This window comes from Taudactylus pleione, unplaced genomic scaffold (assembly GCF_031769625.1).
Source record: "Taudactylus pleione unplaced genomic scaffold, aTauple2 ptg000585l, whole genome shotgun sequence".
Classification (NCBI taxonomy): domain Eukaryota; kingdom Metazoa; phylum Chordata; class Amphibia; order Anura; family Myobatrachidae; genus Taudactylus; species Taudactylus pleione.
The window spans coordinates 1,584,456-1,605,852 of record NW_028284987.1 but is presented as its reverse complement, the minus strand read 5'-3'; positions in this window follow the sequence as shown (position 1 = coordinate 1,605,852).

The window sequence follows — 21,397 nt, the reverse complement described above, 5'->3', positions numbered from 1 at the left end:
AACGCTGCTGGAAGCGCTGGACGGAAGCATCGTGGTCTGGGTCCCCCCGCATACCTCTCCTCCGCTGTGGCTCAAGTCTGTGTATGCAGCGCTGTGTCCTACCAGGCCCTGTGTCTGTGTAGTTGAGTGATCAGCGCTGTTAGTGCAGGAATTGTTATTTCTCTGCATTGTATGTGACTGTGCTAGCGCTGCCTGTAACTTTTCTTCTCTAAACTGTCAGCTTTATTACTGTCCCTGTTCTTTCTGCTAAAGCCCTTGCGGTGCGGTGCTGCAGGGTGGTCTCTCGCCTATTTAATACTTAATTGGTGAGAGAGGTCACATACGTGGTGCCATCATGTCTGAAAGTGATTTTCCCCTCCGGCTACAGTGTACCACGTGCAAAGTACCATTAGCGGAGGGGGAGGGTAGCGCGGAGGGCCTTTGCCGGCAGTGTTTGTCCATTGCGCGGCCTATTACGGTTACAGCACCGGTACAGGAGCCGCCCTGGGCTTGTTTCGCTCAGGCGTTAACAGCTTTAGTGGGTCAGTTAGCTCCGCAGCCCGCGTTTACTCCGATGGGTTTGTCCCAGCAGTCTGTGGTGTCGTCACCCATGCAGGGGTTCCCACAACAATTGGTGGTACCCCACAGTCTCCCTATTTCCCCGCTCCCGGGTTCTCAGGAGCCAGCGTGGGTTAACTCCCTGACGAGTTCTGTACAGCACTTGTCGGATGTGTTGCAAGGGGAGTCTGTGATGCGGCCTCATAAAAGGCCGGTGGCGTCTCTGTCCGCTCCTTATGAGGATGACGAAGGGACGTCCGATGATGGGGAGATTCTGGATCCTTACGATCAGGAACCTCTCCATACTAAGGACGCTGATGATAAGTCCAAAGTATATATTCCTGGACTTATTCGGGCGGTCCGCACAGCCTTGGTGATTGAGGACGAAGTTCCCCCAGCGGCTAAATCTAAGTATGCCTTTTTCAAAGATGTGAAGGGCGATGCCACAGTCTTTCCTCTTTCGGGTCAGTTGGTGGACCATTTAGAGGAGGCGTGGAAACAACCTGGCAAAAGATACCAGCCGCAGAGACGCCTGGCGGTGGCTTATCCGTTCGCGGATAATTATTTTGCTAAGTGGGAATCTCCTCCACAGGTGGATTCTCACGTGACCCGTCTTGTCCGTAGTGCCACATTGCCGATGCCATCCATGTCCTCCCTTAAGGATGCTACGGACCGCAAGGTAGAAATCTGCCTGAAGTCCGCTTATTCCCTTGCAGGGGGGGCAGCACGGCCGGCTATGGCCATTTGCTGGGTTGCCAGAGCGATAGAGCGCTGGGCGGATTCATTAGAGGCTTCTTTTGAATCCGACTGTCCGGCCGAACAGGCGGAGTTGATCGGCAATCTCCGTGATTCGGCCACCTACATCAACGAGGCGGCTCTAGACATTAGTACTCTGGTGTCTAGAATTTCTTCAGCAGCGGTAGCTGCTCGTCGCACCTTGTGGCTGCGATCCTGGAAGGCGGACGCAGATTCCAAGAAAGGTCTGGAAGCGTTGCCGTTTACCGGAGAAGTTCTCTTCGGTCCAGATCTGGATAAGATTGTGGCCACGCTGGCGGCAGCCAAATCTGCTTGTCTCCCGTCGGCCGCTGCTCCTTCTGGTTCTGGACCATCGTCCTTTCGGTCATCTAGGGCCCAGGGCAGGCCCAAACCACAGTCGTTTCCTCGACAGGCTGGCCCTAAGAAATCGGTCAAGCCCCGGAAGCAGGCATGGAGTACCAGACGTCCGGCCCCCAAGCCAGATGACAAGCCTGCGGCCTGACGGTCCGGGCCTCCCTTTGGGGGATCCCAGGGTGGGAGGCCGCCTGCTACAGTTCGCCCAGTGTTGGTCGACCACTACGACAGACACTTGGGTTCTGGAGGTGGTTTCCCACGGATACGCCCTCTCCTTCCGGCACAGACCCCTGACTCGATTCTTCACCATGGGTCTACCATCAGACCGGAACAAGGCTACGGAGCTGCGGAAGGTATTGCACACTATGCTCCAGGCTGGAGTTATAGTGCCTGTTCCATTCTCCCAGAGGGGCCAGGGTTTCTATTCAAATCTATTTTTGGTACAGAAACCCAATGGGTCATATCGTCCGATTCTCAACCTCAAAGCACTCAACAAGTCTTTGCGGGTCCCGAAGTTTCGGATGGAGACCCAACGGTCCATCATTCTAGCGCTGGAACCTGGGGACTACATGGTGTCATTGGACATACAGGACGCTTACCTGCATGTCCCTATTCTTTTGCGCCATCAACAGTTCCTCAGGTTTGCAATCCGCAGCGACCACTACCAGTTTCGGGCGTTACCTTTTGGCCTGGCAACAGCACCACGTGTTTTCACCAAGGTGATGGCGGTCATGGCGGCTTCTCTGCGGCTGCAGGGAGTCCGCATGTTGCCGTATTTGGACGACCTGTTATTGGTGGCAGGATCTCCAGAGCTCCTGTTACGCCACTTGGACCTGACCATTGCACTGCTGCAACGGCACGGCTGGCTAATCAACTGGCAGAAGTCCACTCTAATCCCGTCTCGGAGGATTCTGCATCTTGGAGCCTTATTGGACTCGGGACAGCAAAGGATCTTCGTGACGGAGGACAAGATCTCTGCTTTACAGTCAAGGGTGCGCAGTTGTCTGCACAACCGCCGGGTGTCCTTACACTCGGCGATGAGGTTACTGGGCTCCATGGTGTCGGTGTTCGACATGGTGGAATACGCCCAGTTTCACTCCAGACCTCTGCAGCACCTGATCCTGTCCAAGTGGAACGGGCTGCCTCAGTCTCTGAAGTTCCGGACGATTGTGCTCACCCCGGAGGTTCGCCTGTCCCTTGCGTGGTGGTTACAGACGACCCACCTCAACAAGGGACGTCCGTTCTGGGTTCCAAATTGGGTCCTGTTGACAACGGACACCAGTCTTCGGGGCTGGGGAGCAGTTTCGGGTCCACACTTGTTCCAGGGCAGGTGGACGCCGACAGAAGCGGAGCTTCCAATAAATATCTTGGAACTCCGTGCGGTCTTCAATGCTCTCCAGCAGGCACAGCGGTTTCTCCAGGGTCGCCCGGTGCAGGTCCAGTCGGACAACGCTACCACCGTGGCCTACATAAACAGGCAAGGAGGAACTCGCAGTCGGGCGGCTCTCGTAGAGGTCTCTCGGATCCTGGTTTGGGCGGAGCGCAATCTTCCGGCCATATCAGCTGTCTTCATCCCGGGAGTGCTAAATTGGGAGGCGGACTTTCTAAGTCGCCAGGACGTTCATCCGGGGGAATGGTCCCTGCACCCGGACGTTTTTCAACTACTGGTGGACAGGTGGGGTCTCGCACAAGTTGCCATAGTTGTAGTCAACTACAACTATGGTGATATACTATTGTTTCATTAAAACCGATTGACTTATTATTTGAAAAGTGCGGTGAGTGCCTTCTTTTGGCTATTGTATTAGCCGTTCCTGGATATTTAAATGGAGTACCTGTATGGTTTTTTGCTCCTTAGTGGAGCACCCTGCTGAGTCACAATATATATATATATATATTAACATAATTCAACTACGGTTCAGAATTATTTTTTTTTAGGAGCAGTAGAAGTTTAAGCATGAAAATAAAAATAAGAACTTTTGAAGGTTGAACAAAAATAAACAGAAGATTCCAGTTGCAGGCCTGACAAAGCAATACAATGTGAAGTAATTGGTTTTCTTTAATAAAAATAAAAAAACAACATCATAAAAAAAAATGCCATTAAATCACATAATCCTACAATTTTTGCAAAATATAAACTTGCAGCAGTGATCACATTCTCTACGTTCCCCATCTGTGTTGCACTATATTTCCCCTTGTATGGCTGGTTATGCTTTGGTTTTTAGTAGAAATTACGCAACACGTGTGGTTTGCTGAAAGGGAGATGACACTGTGTATAGGTTGTACCATCATTTTGTTACAAGGCGCCTTCGGAAATATAGATGTCTATCTGCTGAACTGCAGCAATGTCTGGGTGTTCTACAGATATGTCTGACTTGATCCTGACGTTCCTAGTTTTAACCCTTCTCATTCCAAGTAATGGTAAGGAACATAATATTAATTGTACAATTCGTATACCATGATGGATATTAATGTTACTTATTTATACAGTACTAAACAAAGGGATATAATTTTCTTGCGATGTGTTTCAATAGAATAAACTAGTCAGGTATCCCTTACCATGCTGCTCTAGTACACATTACAACTGGTAAAATGACTATAGGATTGGCAGTGTGCAGCTATCTATATATGCATAACAAATACATACAGAGCATTACACCTTCATTACCACATTGTACCACATTTCATGTTTTTATTACATTTTTCCTTACATTTTATTTTCTCTCCAATTTTTCTTGCTTGAATTCTTTACTCCTGTCCCTGACATCCAACTGTAATTATACTTCCAGAGCTCCAGATTATTTTTTATTAAAGTGCGTCCCACCTGAAAATTGTTTCATATGATTTCATATGAAACAATACTGTCCAGCAATCAGCAGCATTACCATATATTTCTCATTTTAGTTTTCGGCTTATGTAGTAAATTCCTCATAGATTAATGAAGATCAAGGTAGATCCCTGTTAATAAAGGCAAAGCTTGCAGAACTGTATGTAACCTTATATAACCTAATAAACGTTTATCACTTTTTGCATTTTTTTTTTTTTTGCTGTTTTTTTTTTTCCCCAAAGGAAAAAAAATTAATTACAATTGTCACTTATAAGACTAATTTTCTATGATGGTGCTAGTAGGTCTGCTCATAGAGCTCACCCTTCAGGAGAGGAGTCATTAAATGTTGTATTTTTCCCATAATCATTTTATTTTCTCTTGAACCTATGCTTGGATGCAGTCAGGAAGCCGATGGGCGAAATGCCGACCGCCGGCTTCCCGACTGTCTAATCCCGGTAGGGTTCTAATGACAGGCATCGGGATCCCGACGCCTGTCATTTTACCTACACCGGGAGCCCGACACCCGGCATACCGATCGAAGGTAGGCTGGGGGGGGTAGGGGCTCCCAGCGGGGACTTAGGGTTAGGCACCCCCCCAGGAGGGTTATGGTTAGGCTAAGGAAAGGGGGGGATAGGGTTAGGCATCCCCGGGGGAGGTTAGGGTTAGGCACCCCCCGGGAGACTTAGGTTTAGGCTGCGGGGAAGGGGGGGTTAAGTTTAGGCGCTTACAGGGGGAGTTAGGCTTAGGCACCCCTAATTTAGGTTAGTAAATAGTTTAAATACTTACCTAGTGGAAACTTCACTGGCGGTCTTCCAGCGTCTGGATTTGAACCGCTGGACATGCGTCCGGCAGAATTTCATACCAATCCCCCTATGCTGTCAGACTTCTTTAGTTGACATAATCCTCTAAACACAATGGTGGCGTGGTCTAGTCGAAAATGATGTGTGATATGACATTAAGCCAGTTCTGGAAAAAGGTGCCAGGCACAACTATTAATGTATAGCCAATGTGGCTGGTTCCCATTATCACCTTTCTGTACATTCGGTACTATAAATGCATATTCCTAACTGACAAAGAGGCTTCTGTAATAGGGTGAGAGCTGCAGCTGCTTCGAGAACTCCTGCAAGTTTTCCTGTATTTTTAAAGCGGCAATCAATTTAAAGGCAAAACCAAGCTGGTTTTGCCTTTAAAATTATTGCTGCTTTGAAAATATGGGAAGACTCGCAGGTGTTCCCGCAGCGGCTTCAGCTCATACCCTATTACATAAGCACCAATATCTAAAATTTAGAAATGTTAGAGGGGTTGAGGCAGTGGCGGAACTAGAGAGTGTTGGGCCCATGTGCAAGAATATGCTTTGGGCCTCCCTATGCATTGCCCCCAGTAGTAGCCCCCCCTATGCAGTGCTCCCAGTAGTAGCCCCCCCTATGCAGTGCTCCCAGTAGTAGCCCCCCCTATGCAGTGCTCCCAGTAGTAGCCCCCCCTATGCAGTGCTCCCAGTAGTAGTCCCCCCTATGCAGTGCCCCCAGTAGTAGTCCCCCTCCCCTATGCAATGCCCCCAGTAGTAGTCCCCCCTCCCTATACAGTGCCCCCAGTAGTAGTCCCCCCTACCTATGCAGTGCCCCCAGTAGTAATCCCCCCTATGCAGTGCCCCCAGTAGTAGTCCCCCCTATGCAGTGCCCCCAGTAGTAGTCCCCCTATGCATTTCCCCCAGTAGTAGTCCCCCTATGCATTTCCCCCAGTAGTAGTGGTCGATCTCCCCCCCCCATACAGTGCCCCAGTACGTCATTTCTCCCATCACCCACTGCGGAGGGAGCCGGAAGGCGGAGCTCATGAGTGAGCTCTTGCTGCTCCCTTCGTGGACGACGCAGCAGCCAATGAGAGTCTAACAGACATACAGCCGCCGCTGGTGGCTGTGTATTGTAAACTCTGTAGGGCAGACCGCTACTCACTGCGGTCTGCCCTATACTTGGGGCCCGGGGGACACTAGCGGGGGTGCAGCGGCGGCTATGTGCCCCTGCACCACAGTGGGCCCCGGTGCAATGCATCGGCTGCACCGCTGCTAGTTTCGCCCGTGGGTTGAGGAGCACTTCACAAAGCTGTTGCTCATGGTTTGTTCAACAGAAGAAGGGCCTGGTGGTGATTTGCTTTAGCTTCCAAGGCCGTTCCAGTAGTACTGAATGTGTTCTACTGAAGCACTGTTTAGAAGGCACAATGCCTTCTGTCCCAGGTGACAAAGCACCACATTGGAGAAGAATAAAATCATGATATTAGACACCTGCCACGACTAGTATGATCCAAGAGGTGTCGCTTACTGTTTCTTTCTCTACATTTTGCATCTTGTTCACAACAAAGGTGCAGAGAAACGCCCTCAAAGTGCGCTAGAGATGCTGGGCTGCAACTTTAACCTTACAGTGAATACTTTTAAACACATGCATCTGCAGCACACTAGGACTTGGTGTGAGAAAAAGCTACGGACGCTGCATCGTAGAACTTCCTATACAGATTGAGACTCAGTCGCACACAGATGTACAAATGTCACACATCAAATTAATCAATTTAATCTAGCAAAGTAGTTTTGTTACTCCCAGTTTTATTTATGCGAATAAGATTCACATTTTCAGCAAGAAAGACAGTTGGTGCTCTGAGTCGCACTGGACCTGGCGGACTGAGAAGGACTATTTGTCGTGACTTCAGCCACAGTGTATCAGGATACATCTGCAATGATCACCAGCCCGGACATGCAGGAGCCATAGCAGAAAGGTGGTTATGGCTGCACATGAAACAGGGAGTGTACGTCCCTGTCCCTAAATTAAAGGTGCTGAAGCAGAGTTGAACAGTTCTGCAGGGTCGCATCTCCACTGGTGGATGAGCTGGAATTTCCATGTAGGCTAAGATTAGTAAGGGAGTGTAGATGCAGAGTTGTGCATATGCATAAATACACCTGATTTTTAGACAGATTGCTTACACCAGATTAAGACTAGAGCAGTGGTTCTCAGCTCCTGTCCCCAAGTACCACCAACAGGTCATGTTTTGTGGATTTCTTTAATCATACACAGATTAGTTTATCTATTTTGCTGGGTCAGTAATTATCCCACCTGTTTCCACAGACCGAGATCCTCAAAACATCACCAGTTGGGAAACATGAGGACTGAGGTTAAAAACAACTGGACTAGAGCACTTGCACGCTGATGGTAATGATGGATATCAAACTAAAGGCGCATATCCACTACACGATTCGCTCAATGAGCGATATTGTGTAGTGTGTCCCTGGCAGTGGTGTGCTCAATGTCATTAACTTCATTTTGCACCCACACTGAACGATATATCGTTCAATGATGTCACCCTCCCTCATCCCCGTACTTGCAGAACCTGACTATCGTCAGGTTGCCCTGCAAGTATGGGCGATGAGCGACGGCATCAACGACCAGCGGGAGCAAGCATCGCTAGTCGTTGACATCATATTTATTGACCAATATAATGAACTATATCGTTAACGTTCAATTGTTCAGTTTATCAGTTAGTGCAGAGATTCCCAAACGCGGTCCTCAAGGCTCCCCAACAGTTCAGGTTTTAGAGATATCCATGGATGGGCACAGGTGGTTAAATCAAATTAACTGAGGTACTAATTAAGTCACCTGTGCTCAACCATGGATATCTCTAAAACCTGGACTGTTGGGGAGCCTTGAGGACCGTGTTTGGGAACCTCTGGGTTAGCGGATACATGGCTTTAGTGTACAGATGGGGCTGAGCCAGCTCCAGAGATGCATGCAACTGTGGATATAATCAAATACCTACATTTAGTTCCATGCACCCAATGTAGGTGCTATTATGACCAAAGTGTGTTCAACTCTGAATCGACCCCGAAATGTCCACACTGACAATCATACTGAGAAGAGGGGTAGTCTGAATTGGTTAATAGGGCTGGGGGCTTTTTTTTTTATTTCCACCAGTCCTATGTGTAAATCTGTATAAGAGAAGGACTTATTAGCCCATGCGTTTGTATAATACTGTATTACTACTTTGTGTAAAGGAACAGCTGTAAGAGTTATATAAGCATCACAATAAGATGCTGAGTCTTTTTGCTGTAAAACTCCTACACCTGTGTGTAAACAGTGGTGAAGCTAAGCTTTCTTTCACCTGGGACAAAGACTGAACTTGGTGCACCACACCTCCCCCACTAATGCCTGCCACTACTCTCCATACTCCTCCTTCTTCCAACAGAACCAAGAAAGTGCCAAATGGCCATAGAGATATTTCACACTAGTATAAATAAATGGGCACTTTTTCCTTGCACTTCTAGATGTCTGTTTGCAGCATAGCAGACATCATAATATAGTGAGTTAAGGCTGCCAAAACTAGACATTAAAAAGCCATGATATTACACATTGTATGTTATGTGATAAAAGATCCTGACATTACTGTTTAGGAGTTAACCAGGTGAACAAAACCAACATAAGGTGCATAATTTAGAAGGGAATATGGAGAGGGACTTATACCCTCCACACACCCCTGAAGTGTACAAGGTGATTCATGCTTCCATGAAGTGTTCCTCTGTCTATTGCTTCTGAGATAACATCCGCTCTCTTGCAGGTCGGGGCTCTGTATTAGATCAGTTCAGGAGGGTTAGAACAGAAGTAGGCAACTGTAGTACCCCAAAGTAGTGTTGAGGCACATGTGTAAAGACTAAAGAGGGATATTGTGTGGATTACCTTAGTTCCAGCGCAAGTGATTCAATCCTTTCATTTTTGATATTTAACTTGACATTTTTTATCATGTAGAGAAACACCCACTAGCAGAGATGCAAGGATCCCCATAATAATTGGACTAACACTAAGACACACAAGAATACTGACAATGGGGGAAAACCTGGTACTGGAGTTGCAGTAATCAAAAACCGCATTTGACAGTTTAACGCTGGTTTATTTTGAAGTGCATACGCTTAGTGTTGTAAGCCTGTGCAGACCGGTTATGGATTAAATGTAGCAGCTCTAGAACTGAAATGATAATAGACTGACCAGTCCTTTTATACTGACGTGAGAAAGACTGAGGATCATTCTTTTATATTTTTTCCCAATATAATAGCTTGTAATGAATATAAGGAATGCTTCTATTATTCACATGTAAGCATAAGACAAATTATCAAAGACATAGGGGGTTATGTTATAGGTCCCAAGATAACGGAATATTTGAGAAGTTATGCAGTAAACTCTACTGGGGCAGGAGTTGATGTAATTTTTTAAACTTTCTCTGTAAGGCTCTGTGTAATATGTTGTTGTTAATAGTAATAATAATCATAATGATAATTGCTGTAAGAAAGCCTCTGGGGAAAAATGGTTTTCCACCTTGAAGCCTTTGTCTCTAATATCTTCAGTTCAGTAAATGTTATTATAAGCTATAATTACACCGTGGCATCACTAGGGGGTGCGGACCGCCATGTGTCACCGTCTGAGGAGGTGACACCAAAATACTGGCTCCACCTCCTCAGTGACCGGCAGCTGGGTGCTGCATCGTGATGCGTGGGAGCGCCTGGCTCCCAGTCACTGCGGAGGAGCCGTCCGTGCTGGGAGAATCTCTGGGGGCAATCCGGCATCTCCAGGAGTGTTAGGCACACCCCCCAGAGTGAAGAAACCGAAGGCCACGACCGCTTTTTGGGTACGCGCAGGGGGTCGCCGACCCCAGTGATGCCACTGTATTCACATAAGACACTTTTGACTTATTTGTTTTACATTATGCTATACTGACCTTGGATAACACATGAGTCATTAGTATAATACACACTGGGGATGACACATTTTAGCCTGCATACAGGACTGGCCCATAAACAGCGACCCATCCTCATAAGGTGGTGTTAGGTGTAGAGCACAGGAGCTGATTTATAGAAGAACATAAAGCCCTTATGTTGGGAAAAAAATGTTTTGGCCAGAGAATGGACTTATTTTATATATTCATACGGCTTGAGGCGATACTCCCCGTTCTGTTAACACCATAATGAGATTTTGTTACCAGAACAGAGGCATTAACAAAAATGCTTTGTTCTTGAAATATACATTTTAATGCAGTACTGTTTACATTTTATTCATTTATAAATAAGAAAGATACTTGTTACCTACAACTGTGTCACTGTAGGTCACCTGCATCAAACAGGGCCGGCCCTCGGCATAGGCGACCTAGGCACTTGCGTAGGGTGACCTAGCTACAGAGGGGGTGCCCAAGTGGTTGGCTGTACTGATGCCGCTGCACCAATTGAACAGGAGCAGCACTACGGCACCAGATGGGTTTGTCCATCTGTTGAAGCCTGTGCTGATCCCTGATTGGAGGCTCTCAACTCGCTCCTCTGATGTGACATCCTGGAGCTTCGCTCACCTAAAAAGTTCACAGTCAAATTCGTCTCATGTCACCGCTGTGCACGCACTGTACAGTTAGCTGATTTCCAAAGGAATTGAAAGAGCACTGGGCCTGATTCAGCAGCGATAGCAAATGCAGCTACATGCGCAGATTGAACGATTGTTAGATATTGCACTGTGCATGCCCTGCGATTACACACGCACAGAAATCCATTGCAGAGTGAGTAACAGACTGTGAGCATTTGGGGGTGGTGACGGGGGAGTGGTTGGGAAAAACGCAGGCTTGTCTGTCCTTTTGAACACCGTTGTTTGGGCGTGCATAAATTAGCAACTGCGATTGCATACGCAGAACGAGAGCCCACTGCATGCAAGGAGACTTGCAGTTTCTGCGGCTAGTCAGACTTTGTGTAAATGCTGCATGCCTGTGCTATGTGCGTTGATGATTCCAATGTTTACGCAAAAGAGTGACATTGGACGGATGTGAGGAAGCAGTAGTGGGCGTCTTTATGCCGGCTAAGCTTTGGAAAGTATTAGCATATTTTCGCCTGTGTTCCTTGTGAAATCATAGCTGCGATCGCTGCTGAATAAGGCCCACTGTCTTGTAGGAGCTCCTTCGAGAAACAGGCTCAGCTGCCTTTTAATAAGGACGGAGAAGCCTCAAGTTACTTTGAGGCAAGTTGGAGTTTCTGTTTGAACTTTAAATTCCAAATCCTATCTTAGCACTGCAGCACTAATGGACAGGAAAAGAGGAGTTGTTGCAACTATACATTACCTCACATTTCTTCCCCTTCACCTGTAGCACATATTTACTGTCAGCTATCACCTGCAGCACAGTTTCCTCCCCTGGTCCCATGCCTGCCCTGTTTTAATCAATCTACTTTGCTGTCCTGTGATGATCATGAGATGGCTCCCAGACAGCGGAATCGGTATGATTTACCGCTGGACCCATGCCCGGCGGTTGGAATCCCGACAGGAGGAAATCCCAATCGTCAAAGGTAAGTATATACTAACCTATTTCTACCCCCTAACCCTCCCTTAGGGGTGCCTAACCCTAACCTTCCCCCCCAGTGCCTAACCCTAAACCCCCCTTTAAGTGCCTAACCCTAACCCCCCCCCTTCCCCGCCGCCTAGACCTAAGTCCCCCAGGGGGTACTTAACGCTAACCCCCCCCTTCCCCTAGCCTAAACCTAATCTCCCAGGGTAGTGCCTAACCCTAAGTCCCCCCTGGGAATCCTAAACCTAAAACGGCTATCGGTGCCCGGAGTCCCTTCGATCGGGATGTCGGGCTCCCGGCGTAGATCTAATGACAGGCGTCAGCATATCGACGCCTCTCTGTAGACCCTTGGAATTAGGTCCGCTGGCTTCCTGACTGCATACTCAGACAGCAACTGAAAAACTTAAGCTGGGTACACACTATGCAATGTACCGTATAATATATTGTTCCAGTGCAAACCGTGACAGTATATCATGCACATTGTATACTGTGTACGCGTGATACGTTGTTCCAGAAGATTGTTCATTGCATCAACCCATCTGCTGTCCTGCACGATGCAATGAACGACGTAGTGCTGTTACATGTAACAATACATCACACTACTGTATGACGAATCGTGGTGTGGATGGAGTAGAAATTCACTATTTGTGTAGGATGTGGGTGTAAATGCAAGCACAGAATTGTAAATAAAACACAATGTGTGTACTCTCTTGTGGGCTCTCTGCCAGTATTTTATGGAGCGTGGTGCTACAAGGCAATCCTAATTCTATTCTCTACCTTACCCTGGCCATCCGTGCAGTCCTCAGATTTACCCCATGGCTGGTGGGTGAGGGTCCGGTTCTTAGTGCTACAAGTGCCTTAGTGGATAGTGATGACGTCAGAAGCCGCTCTGGTGTACTCCACATGTCTCCTGCTCTAGTTCAGTGCCCAGCACAGCAGTAGTATAGCCATCGGTGGTGTAACGATCGACTGCAAAATAGCAATTAACCATCGATTGTTACAAACTATTCACTGGATGATCATCCCTGTCTTTTGTCTGATTGGCCTGTAGGCCAATCAGAAGATGGGGGCAGGGCTATGCTCCGTGTCCCGGAACCTGGTGAAAACAAAACAAAAACATTTGGTTATGCTTTTACATCGATGGAGGGAAACCATCTGGTTCTCCCCCATCGATGTCAAAAACATTCGACATCGGCCATAAACCATCGATTATTTTGAATCGTTGATGGCAATCTCTACACAGCAGCTTAAACGTATTTCATAGCACCTTGCTGTCAAGGATCGTGGTGAGCGTATGGTGCATGTGATGTATCACACCGTTGTATGGTGTGTACCCCAGCTGTAGTATTACAAGATGAAACTTTGACCATGTCTCATTAGCGAGACTAAACTCCACAGAAGTACAGTTACAGTCATTCATTCTCTCTGCAGACCAATCCCACATATTCATACTTAGTATGGCCAAGGGTTATGTGGTACTATATATGTACTTTGTAACTCTACTAGCTTCCATTATATGTAATTATCATTATATATATTATATTGGTACGAGACTGGTTGCAATATAAGGTGCAGCAGGAAAAAAAACATTCCGTGCAACCAATAGGTGCTGTTGAATGATGGGGTCACCATCCCCTTTTTATATGCAATTGACAAGACAATGTTGTACAGTGCTTCCACAATTAGAATATAAAGCAATCTCTCCAACTTCTATAAAGATTTCTTCCACAAATGTCTGTAGAACAAATCACAAAAACATCCAATTCTTAAAATGTAACACTGTTCTATCAGGAGGTTACTGGAGCTACTTGCAAATGTATTTCTTGAGTAAATGCAAATGTGGTGCCCTGCCAGGTGGTGTTAAATTGAATTGTTTGCGTACTTAGCTGTTTGGGTGAGAAATTCCTCTATGCTGTTTCACTTCCTGTTTTCTTCTTATTCCACCAGCGAGGTAAGGAGAATTAGTCCAGCCACAAGTGATTGTATCCTTCCTTTCAAATGAACTTCTTTTATTTAAAGAAATTATTTTTCAGACAGTTTGGGTAATAAAAGTCACATATACAGCTTCACACAATACATACATTCAAACAATAGAAGTTCACATATTTAATACACCCTAGGGCAGTTTATTTAGCAGGAACTCCAAAATAGGCTAAAAGGCAAATTAAGTTAGACTTTACAGTTCATAAGAAAATACAAGAACTGTCTCATTCAGAGTAAAGTTTTGTTTGCCATCAAAGTTACGTGTTATACTATCAACAAAGTAACTTTTCATTTCACTATACATTAACATAAACAATTCATATTTAAGATTCTAATGAAGACAATTTTTTCTGAAGAAATGTACAGTTTCTGGCCAGATACCCTTGTGTTGGTGCACATACAGTATGTCTGTCATGTATTGGTGAATTTAACAAGGCCGTGGTAAGGTTCCTACTGCTCAATATGTAGCGGTAATGGCCACTTACATGGTGCAAACCCGGGCTTGTTAACTTGGCCGCAGTGAAGGAAGCTGTTACCTGGTCCTCGTCGGCAGGAGTATGCAGTTCAGCACCACTAGAGGCTAATACAGTGCTCTCTCCTCAGGGCAGAGCCTCAGCTGTCACTCCTCAGGAAAGGGCAGGCTTCAGGGGTGGCATCAGAGCTGTCTTCCAACAGAGCTCACTGACACAGCTCTCCTGCAGCACAACAGAATTCTCTTGCAGCAGGCAAGCCCCGGCACTCACTCGGTCTCTATCCAGAAGCAGCTATCTCCATTAGCCACAGCTGGCAGTGCTCAGCCAGTGCAGCTCCAACCTCCCAGCCAGTTACCTCAGGAGTCTCCCCAACTGTCACCTACATCCAACTGTCCCAGGCCCAACCACCTGACTCTGGTCATGTGATCCGCTCCTGGTCTCTTCAGCCGTTGCAGAGGCTGCTGGAAATTGTCTGTCTGTATAATGACACAGTGTCTGACATAGTGCCTTATTTAGCGGGGTATTACACACGCACTAATTCTTCCTGGGAAAACAGGAGATCCTTGGTATTCCAGATTGACTCCTTCACGCACCAGAATTCTTCACCAGCCTTTCCACCAATGCATTTCAACTTTTTCGACAGACACCTTGAAAAAGACTTGAAAGTCAAAACGCGTTGGTGTTGATCACAACTGGGTGCCTAATCAAAGAATGTCCTTCATAGACTGCTCTAGATGCTTTTTTATTTTTTTCAAAAGAAGTTACACACCGTAATCAAATGTATATATTTGTATATGGAACAATTGCCACACTGATTTATTTCAGATCACCAGTCCGAATCCAACAACACATGGAGAGCTAGGAACTATTCCTGAAATGTATACCTCTTGATGGTGCTGCTAATTCACTCTACACCTGCCCGCATTATCCACATGGTAGAGACAGCTGCCTAGGGCCCGCCTCTCAACTGTGTGCATTATGCGCCGAAAACAAAGTTGTTAATTTTTTTTCAACAAAGAACTATAGTCTCTGCTGAGTCTGATGCACATAATCATTAATGCCCCTAGGCGGAGGGCGTGGTGTGGCAAAACATCATTAGCAACTCCACCTCCCAGAGGCACTGATGTCAATGTGCTCCAGGCTCAGGCTATACTGATGCTATTATCTGCCATCTGACTATGCGTCAAGGTAAATTTCCATAGTCGCTTGCAGCAAGTAATTCTTCACAGTATGATTGACATTCAGGGAGCATTGGGAGTGGTAATGGGGAATGGCGCAATGAATGCAGGCATTTAGCGACCGGTGGCGTCTCACCCTGTGACTGCGAGCCTGTACTCAAGGAATATTACTCATCTATGGTCCTATAACTTACTCAGAACTGCAACAATCAAATCATCTGTGACTGATGCGGCGTCTTTGTACGCAGATGCTGCGACATTTTACACAGATGCTTGGATTTGCAAAGTCGCAGTTGGAGTCTGAATACATTTCCATATGTTTACACATACGTAGCAATGGCATTAGTGTACAGCTATGATTCAGCCCCATAGCTCACATCCATTTTGTGTGCATGCAAATGGAACTGATCACACCTCACAGTCACCTTATTCTAACATATGTAGACTAAAACTGAGATACAGCTACAGTTACAGCGTGAGAGGTTTTGCTTTTCCTGTCTGAGTTTATTACTGTGGTTTATGTGAAACTCTGACAATTACATTTTTGAGGTTATCTGCAGTAACACTGTGATCTCACGGTCACCCATCCACACACCATACACTCAATTTGGGCATTTGAAAAGGATACTAAGAAACAGGTTTCAGGTAGAGCCAGGTCCGGTCCGCAAGTTAGTTGTTTTAACGGACCTTGTTACCTGACTTACATCTAGGATCAGTACCAAAATAAGGGCAATTTCCTTATCTACTTTTAGAGCTGCCTAGTGGAACACTTCTTAGATATATCAAAACTAACTTGAGAGCCTTTTCCGAATAAACTCCACTTCACAATTTGAGGGCAAAAATCCTTCACAGCCTACTGTAGACTGCTTTTTTTTATCAAGAGTCCAGGGAAGAGATGCATGAAACCTTTGAGAGATCAACTGGAGGAGTTGCCCTTAGCAACCAATCAGCTTCAATCATTTGACTGTGAAATAAAAAGAGAAAGCAGCGCTATATCACATCTAATAGTTTGTAATCAACAAAAAAGGGCTTAGGGCCTGGTTCATTACGGATCGCAACTGCAATTGCAATAGTGATTACGCACGCAGTCTCACTGCGATAGTATGCTAATCGCTATGCCATCGCAGCACAACATAAGGACGCCCAATTTACCGTACACACATCCGTAATTCTTAGCAAGACTGTGTTACCATCGATAACCGAGTATAATCGCAGCCTCTCTGCACAAGGTCAGGCCTTACTCAGAAATCGCTAACTTCAGCGCATGTGTCACGTCTGAGACTGGAATGTGGGACGTGGTGGGCCTAAGTTGCGGGAGGAAGCAGAGACGAGGGGCCTGGATATATGTTCTCCTCATCCACAGGTCGAGACCTGGGCAAAGGTGCGGAATCTAACCAATGGGATGGTGTTCGCCAGTGACCCCTCCAAGCGGTATTTGGGCTTTGCTGCACCCCGAGAACAGGTTGCGGTCCTTTGGCCAGGTACCCAAGCCCCGTGGGAATAGAGACACAACACCCGTGGCCCGAGAGGATATGCCTGGGTAGGCACTAACGCTGACCTACAGTGCGGTATTAACCCCTTGACATGTAGATCACTAGCAAGGAAGATATTCAAGTAGAGATGGACTCACGGTTACACTAGGGATCACCAGAGACGAAAGGCACACAGGTAGAGATGATATACACTGCTGCACGGACATTCACCAGAGACGGGAGGCACACAGGTAGAGATGGTATACACTGCTGCACGGATATTCACCAGACACGGAGGCAAACAGGTAGAGATGGTATACATTGCGACATGGATATACACAGGTAGAGATGGTATACACTGCTGCACGGATATTCACCAGAGACGAAAGGCACACAGGAGGAGAAGGTATACACTGCTGCTGTAACGATGGATAGGAACCTGGACCAGGAACTCAACTATAGCACACTAGGAGACAACCGTTGTTCAGGCAACTTCCTGTAACCAGTGGGGCAGTTATATACCCAGGGGAACTCTTTGATAGATGCACAGCGTCAGCTGAGCACTCACCTATCCTGGGATGGAAATACTGTCACATGGGCTGACTGTCATGGCGGCACCCATGTCCGGAGTTGCGATGCCAGACACCAGCCCACCCGGAAGCCACTGCATTCGGGGAGAATGCTCAGCTTCTCCCCCGCAGCGCCAGCTGCCCCACCGCCCGGGATGTCAGGGGAAGCCGGCGGGATGGAAAGTGAGAGTTGATCCCCGGTTGAGCCCTGACAGTACCCCCCCTTTCAGGGTGGGCACCGAACACCCATCAGGCTTATCTGGAAATCTTCTATGAAAGTTCTGAATTAATCGCAGAGCGTGTACATCAGAGGCTCTGATCCAGGCCCTTTCCTCAGGGCCGTAGCCCTTCCAATCAATGAGATATTGAAGGGTGTTGAATCTGTGCCGGGAATCTAGAATTCTTTCCACCTCAAATTCAGTACCTTGTAACATTTTTACTTGAGGTAACTTGGGAGAACAACTCTGAAAATGGTTAAGCACCAGAGGTCGTAAGAGGGAAACGTGAAAAGTATTTGAAATCTTCATTTGAGGAGGCAGTTCCAATTTATAAGCTACTGGACTGATCACCTTGATGACACGATATGGCCCAATAAAGCATGGGGCGAGTTTCATAGATGGTACTCTTAACCGAATATTCTTGGAAGATAACCAAACCCTATCCCCAACTCTCAGCAGTGGAACCACCAATCGTCTCCTGTCCGCAAATTTCTTGTAATTTTTAGAGGATTGTTTTAATGATTTATGAATCTTACTCCACAAAACTGAAAAAGATTGGATATCTTTGTTTACTGCTGGAACATCCATGGATGGGAGTTTTTGAAAATCTGGAACTCGTGGGTGTCTTCCAAAGACTGTAAAAAAAGGAGTGCATGTAGAGGAAGAATGGTACTTATAATTGTGAGAAAACTCTGCCCACGGTAGGAGGTCCACCCAATCATCCTGGGAGGATGACACAAAGAGCCTAATGAAGGTCTCCAGCTCTTGATTAACCCTTTCAGTTTGACCATTCGACTGTGGGTGGTAGGCCGAGGAAAACTTCAGTTTAATTCCACATGTATTGCACAGGGCTTTCCAGAATTTGGCTATAAATTGAACACCTCGGTCAGAGATTATTTCCTTTGGAAGACTGTGTAATCTGAAAATATCTCGTATAAAGATTTTTGCCAATTGAGGAGCTGAAGGAAGACCAACCAGTGGAATAAAGTGTGCCATTTTACAAAAGCGATCCACGACTACCCATACCGTGTTATGCCCCTTGCACCGAGGTAGTTCAGAAATTAAATCCATTGAGAGCAGTTGGAATTGGTAAGGGGCGTAGAGGACCAATCATCTTCCTATGAGGTGTCTTATGTTGAGCGCATTTAACACAAGATAGGACAAATTCTGTGACATCCTTCTTCATGGTAGGCCACCAGTTGGATCGAAGTAGAAATTGATAGGTCTTGGTGATTCCAGTGTGACCAGAAAAAAAAAAAAGGCATGAGCCCAACCCAATAATTTTTTACGTAAATTAGAGGGCACAAAAATTTTCCCAGGTGGTAGAGACACTACTGGAGTGGGAGAAAAAAAGAATGGGTCGAGAACGGGGCGAACTTGAGAGTACTCCTACTCCTACAACTTGGTCATAAAAGAGCATCTGCATTTATGTTCAACACACCTGGACGAAACTGAAGTTTTAAATTAAACCTAGAAAAAAAAAGTGACCATCGAGCCTGTCTGGCGTTTAACCGATGTGCGGTTTGAAAATAGATCAGATTCTTATGGTCTGTAATAATCATGACTGGAAATTTAGCCCCTTCAAGAAGATACCGCCATTCTTCCAAGGCTAAACGCATTGCTAAAAGTTCTTGGTCGCCTATTATATAATTCCTCTCTGCAGGAGAAAATTTACGGGAGAAGAATCCACATGGATGGGTTGTCCCATCTTCGGCAATTTGAGATAATACTGCCCCTACTCCAACAGAGGATGCGTCCACCTCTACAGTGAATGGCTTGTCTATTTGAGGCTGGCAGAGGATTGGGGCTCTGGAGAAAGCGGTTTTTAATTTTTGAAAGGCTTGTACTGCTGAAACAGACCAATTAGATGGGTTGGCACCTTTTCTCGTGAGGGAGGTAATGGGTGCCACCAGTGTAGAAAAGTGTGGGATAAACCTCCTATAATAGTTTGCAAATCCTAAAAACCGCTGGGTGGCCTTTAATTAAGTAGGCAGAGGCCAGTCAGAAATTGCTTTTAATTTGTCAGGGTCCATCTGCAGATTTTTCCCGGATATTATATGTCCCAAAAAAGGTACCGAAGTTTGCTCAAAAATACATTTGGAAAGCCTTCCAAAAAGGTGATGATCACGAAGGCGGGACAATACCTCCCGTACATGATGATGATGGCTCTGTAAATCTCTGGAAAAAATTAAAATATCATCGAGATAAATCACAACAAATTTATGAAGAATATCCCGGTAGATCTCATTGACATAACCTTGAAATATAGATGGGGCATTGCAAAGACCGAAGGGCATTACAAGGTACTCGAAGTGCCCGTCTCTGGTATTAAACGCGGTCTTCCACTCGTCGCCAGGTTTAATTCGAATCAAGTTATAAGCGCCACGTAAATCTAGCTTGGTGAAGACCCGAGCCCCTCGGACTTTGTCAAAAAGTTCGGATTAAAGGTAAGGGGTACCGGTTTTTTATGGTGATTTGGTTTAAGCCTCGATGATCTATGCAAGGACGGAGCCATCCATCTTTTTTTCCCTACAAAAAAGAAACCTGCCCCTGCAGGAGAAGAAGATGGCCGGATAAACCCTTTGGCAAGGTTTTCCTTAATGTATTCTTCCATGGCAGCGGTCTCTGGAACAGACAAGGGGTAAACACGACCACGTGGAGGACTTTTCCCAGGAAATAAATCGATTGCACAATCCTAAGGTCGATGCGGAGGAAGTTTATCCGCTGTTTGCTCACAGAATATGTCAGCAAAATCTTTATAGACTTTAGGCAAACAAGGTTGAGAGGGGTGTCTTGAAGACTCAGGACAGAGGGACTTCTCCACTGCGTTAGTAACTGTTGCTTGGTTACATACAGGAATGACCTTGGTCAAGCAATTTTGGAAACAATGCGAACCCCAGGACAGGATTTGCATCCTATCCCAGTCGAAGACAGGATTGTGTCTTTTCAACCAGGGCAATCCTAATACTAGCTCGTAGGAGGATTCGGGCAGTACAAAAAATTCCAGCATTTCCTGGTGCAAACAACCAATTCGGACAGCCACAGGCTGGGAGAGAGAAGAAATGGGGGGCCCCACCAGAGTTTTACCATCTAAACCGGAGAGTAGCAACTTATTAGGTAGGGGGATGACTGGAATACCTAAATTGTGAACCAATTTTTCTGAAATAAAATTACCAGCGACTCCAGAATCAATTAAGGCTTGGATCCTTCTTGTCCTGGACTTATGGGAAAGCGACACTAGTAGAAGACTATCTGATATTTGGGATGGCTTGAGAATGACCCCTAACTGAATGCTCCCTACTTCAGTCAGGGTCTCGCATTTCCCGAAAGCAGAGGACAATTTTTCAAAATGTGGTTAGGTGCAGCGCAGTAAATACACAATTAATTCTGGAAACGTCTATTACGTTCTGCCGGGGTGAGCTTGGACCTATTGACTTGCACAGGTTCCTCCTCACTAGCTGAAGTGGACATAGGCGGATTTGCAGATGAAGAACGAGCTGGTAACCGTTCACCTCTTCCCCTACTAGCCCACCACTCCCGGTGACGAAGGTCAATTTTGATGCAGAGAGAAATAACGTCAGCGAAGGATTCTGGCAAATCCCTAGAGGCAAGTTCATCCTTCATCCTCTCAGAAAGTCCATGAAGGAAGGATGCCTTCAGGGCCTCCTCATTCCATTTTAATTTGGATGCCAGGG